This window comes from Mus caroli, chromosome 16, assembly GCF_900094665.2.
Source record: "Mus caroli chromosome 16, CAROLI_EIJ_v1.1, whole genome shotgun sequence".
Classification (NCBI taxonomy): domain Eukaryota; kingdom Metazoa; phylum Chordata; class Mammalia; order Rodentia; family Muridae; genus Mus; species Mus caroli.
In genome coordinates, this window is record NC_034585.1 from 84014121 (window position 1) to 84019721 (window position 5601).

Below are 5601 nucleotides of genomic sequence, written 5' to 3' on the forward strand. Positions count from 1 at the left end.
CACCCACAAGGGGCCTTTCCCCCTTGATCACTAATTGAGAAAATGCCTTACAGTTGGATCTCATGGAGGCATTTCCTCAACTGAAGCTCCTTTCTCTATGATAACTCCAGCTGTGTCAAGTTGACACAAAACCAGCCAGTACACTGGGAAATGCTATCATATTATTCTTCTTAGAATATATTTCACATGTGATGCCAAATATTAACAATCCAAATCATCCGCTAATTCCCCTCATTACCCACTCCGAGGTCAGTTGCTACCTATTTCCATTAACCTAAGACCTAACACTCTTTCTCCTGATGCAACTTCTACACCGAACAGTATCCCTAGTCAAATACTTTGTGTTGGTCGTTTTATATCAACTTGACCCAAGCCAGAACCATTTGGGAAGAGAAAGTTTGACCGTAACAGGTCTGAAGGGTATTTTCTTGATTCATGGTTGATGTGGGAGGGCCCAGCTCCTTGAGGGTGGTGCAACTCCGGGCTGGTGGTCCTCAGTGTCTAAGGAAGCAAGCTGAGCAAGCCACGAGGAGCAAGCCAGTAAGTAATGTTGTTCCATGATTACCCTTCAGTCCCTTCCTCCCAGTTTCTGACATAGCTTCTCTCAGTAGATTATGAGCCAGGATACGGAAGTCAAATAAACCCTTCCCCCCCACACACATTGATTTTTGGCTATGGTGTTTTATCAAAGCAATATTAAATCCTGCTCCACACTTCATTTTTCTCCCTTGTAGGCCATTCCTGCTGAAGTCAAGCAAGGAAGATTCTCTTATTCTCCTCTCTGCTTCAGTAAGTCTTTATTTGTACTCAGAGTCAAATTCAGGCTTCACCTTTCCCATGAGCCTCTATGTATATGTTTGTAAAGTTTGTTGACCTTGGAATAAATACAAGGATTCATTCTTTAAGCAGGTAAAATTCACCTTTATGAAGTTCTCACCTGAAACAAATCTACTACTTGTCAAGATTTTTCATCTATTCTCAATATCACTTCATTTCAAGCTACACCTTTAAGAGCAAAGCATATAAATTTTACATTAGAAAGTGTGAGAATATATAGACTTTTGCTTTGGATGTTTTATTAAATGTCTGTTTTGAGGCCTTGTGTGCATATAGACTTTTGGAGCCTGTCACCATTTAAACTATTACCTACAAAGATGTGGTTCTGTAAGCTTTAGAAGTGCAACTTGCATTGTGGGGTTTTTTTTGTTGTTGTTTAAAGACTACTGAACAAACCAAAATACCTAAGCACAATTTCATGGAGTGTGTACTCAGGACATTGAAATAAACACAGACTTTGGATAATGACCTCAAAAGCATGAATAGGAAAAACAAAATGTGACTGACAGGAATCATTGTGTCAAGCTTAGAAAACTGTGCACAGCAAAAGAAAGATCGACACAATAGAAAAACCACTTACAGAATTAGAATAAATATCTGTAAACAACTATAAAGATTAGATAAGTAACCAACAGAGAGATGGGAGAGAGAGAGAGAGAGAGAGAGAGAGAGAGAGAGAGAGAGAGAGAGAGCACTGGAATAAATAAGATGTGGTTTTCTTAAAGACAAAATAAAAAGTAATAAATGTTCGTGAAAGTATAGAGAAAGGAAAACTCTCATACATTGTTGGCAGTAATGTAAGTCAGTAAAACCATTCTGGAAAACAACAGGGCAATTACTGGAAAACAGAGAAACAGACCTACCAAGTGATCTAGCATGTCTACTACTGGATATATATACAAAAAAGATGAAATTAGTATATTAAAGAATGTCAATAATCACTTATGTGTAGCAGAACTATAAATAACAGCCACATTTATAGAATATAGAGGCATCCACAATGGATAAATGTACACACACACATACACACACACATATATTATATATGCATATGCACATTCAGCCACAGCAGTAAAGGGAATTCTGCCATGCATAGTCATGCAAATGTGCTAGAAAGACACAATGTTAAGTCAAATAAGTCAGACCTGAAAGAACAGTGCCTAGGCTGGGACACCTAGCCCAGGGGAAGAGCACTTGCCTGGCATATATGGGGCCTTGGGCTCAACTCTCAACATGGCAAAATAAAGAGACAATTATTTCATTTCCTCACCTACATAAGAAAGTTAATCATTTGATTTCAGGGAAGTAAGTAATAGGACAGTGGTTGCTAGGATACAGAAAAGGTGGGATGTGAGAACAGGAGAATACAGTTTTATAGGAAAAAAATAACATCTACTTTTCTCTAGTACCCTTATCTACAGTTGACAACATGTAACTGTATGTTTCAAAATCACTGGTGTAGAGGACAATGAATAAATAATCCCCTCCCCAAACAGTAATGACACATGTCTGTGTTGTTGATTTGTTAATTACCCCGGTCTGACCATATGTGCACATACACGTACATATACACATTATGGCTAATAATGACTACCAAACTGACAGAACCTAAAATCACCTAAGACACAAACCTCTGGTCCTGGCTGTGAAGGGTTAACTGCCGTGGGAAGACTCATTCTACACCTAAGTGGCAGCTTTACATGGGCTGGCAACCAGGACCAAATAAAAAACATTTGGGGCGCTGCATGCCAAAATTCATCTCTCTCTGCTTCCTGACTACAGATGCAGTGGGACCACCCGCTCACATCCCTACTGCCATGACATTGCTCCTGTGATGGACTGACCCCTCAAACTCTGAACTGAAATCGGCCCCTCCTCCCTTAAGTTGCCTTTGTCCAGTTCTCTGTGGCAACAATGAGAAAAATAACTAAGCCGATAGAAGTGGACAGAAACATCACGTTTTGACTCAAATGTGTGCAAGTTGAATAAACTAAATATGTAAATTTAAAACTCTTAGGAAAAGCATATCACATGATCAAATCTTGATCTAATTCATGGCTGAGATATCCAAAGGAAGAGAGGTATTTTAAGATTGCTGAGATAAAAGAAGAGAAAACTGTTCTGGAAGGCTGGGCTGTTAAGAAGAGGGTGGTAATGGTATACTGGGGGAGGGGGGATTATCAACATGGATAGCCTGTGGACCCAGGTCGAGAGATGAGGACACAAACGTGACTAGAAAACTCTATGTGGTAGAAGAAAATACTCCAAATGATCCCGGGAATGAAGGCTGGCATCTGGAGTTCACGCCCGTGATTGCTATTTCATGGCTGTCCTGACAGTTAAAATCTGCTTCAGCAGCAAGGCCCCATATTCCAGATGAACTGTTCTGAAGATGGAGTGTCGGACCAATGATCTTACTCTCTGAAAGTGGTTAGAAATGCAAAATTCTTACTTGGCCCTTCCCCAGAACCGGTGAATCAGCAAGCACTCAGGTGAAGCCCATCTGACTGTTTCGGGGAACTCTCTAGGCAAATCTGTCTGACTCTAAAGCTTGAAAAGCAATGTCTTTGCCAGTTGTTGGAAACCCAATTCACCCAGAGAAAGAACTCAGGTCAAGCGGGACACAGCATTCTTCCAGGAGCAATTTTCAGGTCCATTGGGCATCAGGCCTAAGCTGACCTCACCTATCGAAGGGGAGATTTCTTCTTTGTGTTCCTCTGAGAAACAAATGGTTTAGCATTTATCTGAAATTGACTCAACAAGATAGAGAATAGGCTTAAAAGGCAGCCAGTACCTAGAGAGGTTACAGAGAAGACAGAGCCTCTTGTGCTCAGTGATGCTGTTGAACCATAGGGCCGAAGAGCCCAGTGCCTGCCGTGTCTGTGAGTAAGCTTCCTTACCGTCTAAGGCTATGTAACTAGGATTCTCTGCAATGTTTCCTCACTGATACAGGACTTTGACTCACCACTTAGTGATGCTACTGCTCCTGTCATGACATCAGGAACCCAAACTCAAATGCACTGACACACTAGCAAAAGTCAGTAGGTGTAGAAACAGAAGCTACAGGTTCAACTTTCCAACAACCTGATACAAACAGGACAAAAGCAGTGGAACCCCCAAGTTTCCAACAATGTGGAACAGATTTTGTGGAAACAAAAAATAAATATAGACTAAGACTGTACAAGCCTGAGTTCCGACATACAGGAGTAGGTAGGATTACAGCCTCAGTCCCAGCTAAGAAGTTACTGGCAATTGAGAGCTCCCGGAAGAGGGGGAGTTGGTTTTCTTTAAGGGTACAGCCCCTGGTAGGTTGACCACCCTCTGACAGAAGGGTGGTCATCTCCTGTAATCACATCTATAAAAATGAATTTAAATAATCCATGTGACCAATGTCCCAGCTAACACTACGCCGAAGAGTTGCTGTGACACGGGTCTTCCCAGGTGCAAAGATAGCTAGTGGTTGGTTGCTCTGCTAACTGCACATGCCTTAGATCAGGTTCCCTGACAAACAGATTTGAAATCCCCTCGTTATACTGAGGGAAAAATGGGTAGCTCCTTTCTTTTAAGAATCACACACTATTGCTGTTACCTTATTGATTTGTCATGATTGTTATTTAGCTTGCTTTCTTTAGAGGATCTCCAGGTGTATTCTCTGCTGGAAAAATAAGATGATTCCCACTTTCTTCAGCCCATCTTTTGTCAGTCGCTTGAAAGCCCCATTTTCCCTTGAGATTGTATGAAACTCCACCCTTACGAAAACTCTTACACGAGCCTTAAAAACCTACCACCAATTGCTTGACTGGCAAACCCTTGCAGGTGGAAACTGGAACACACTTCTGGAGGGAACAGTAAATATCTGTGCAGGCGAGGGTAGCTGCACACCTGTCCCACTGCTATGCCAGGTGTACAACCCTTCCAATAACACATTAAGATGTAAGTATTCTCCTTGATCAAATATCGGTGCAATGCACAAGACGGCCTAAAAAAGTACGTTTACACAAAAATGGCATCTGGGAATCAAGGGGAACCTTGAAAAGGACATGTGCTCCCCAAATTCCAGAGACTTCTTCAACTTCTCTATGCCTAAGGCAAAGGGGAAGAAATTAACAGCAATATTTTGTGAAAGCAAAATGCTAAATTTATTTGGTCAATCTTGAAATTATAAATATCAGAAGGATGTTTATGTTTGTCAGAGTGAAGGAGACAGCTTAGGTTCAAAGCACCAATATGAATAGAAAAGGGTTGTCGATTTTTACATAGTCAACCAAATATTCCTTCTGTGACTTTGAGTCTCTCATCTTCTTAGCTGATAGTGGTGGTGTGTGGAAGAATGGGAGGAGAGATTGCAGGCCCTGAAGGGGACAGGAACTCCACAGGACGATGAACAGAGTCAACTAACCTGGATCCTTGGGCTCTCAGATTCGGAACCACCAACCTAAGAACACACATGGGCTGGACTGGCCCTAGGCCCCCTACACATGTGTAGCAGCTGTGCAGCTTGGTCTTCATGTGGGTCCCAAACAACTGGACTGGGGGCTATCCCAAAAGCTGTTGTCTGTCTGGGGGGTATGTTCTTCTAGCTGTGTTGTGTGGCCTCAGTGAGAGATGAAGTGTCCGGATTGGGAAATTACCCAGGGAGCCCCCACCCACTCAGGGGAGAAGGAGAAGGAGTGGAGGAAGGGTTGTGGGAGGGGATGACTGGGAGGAGACAAAGAAAGGGATACAAAGTAAACAAGTAAAAAACTTAAATTAAAAAAAAAAAAA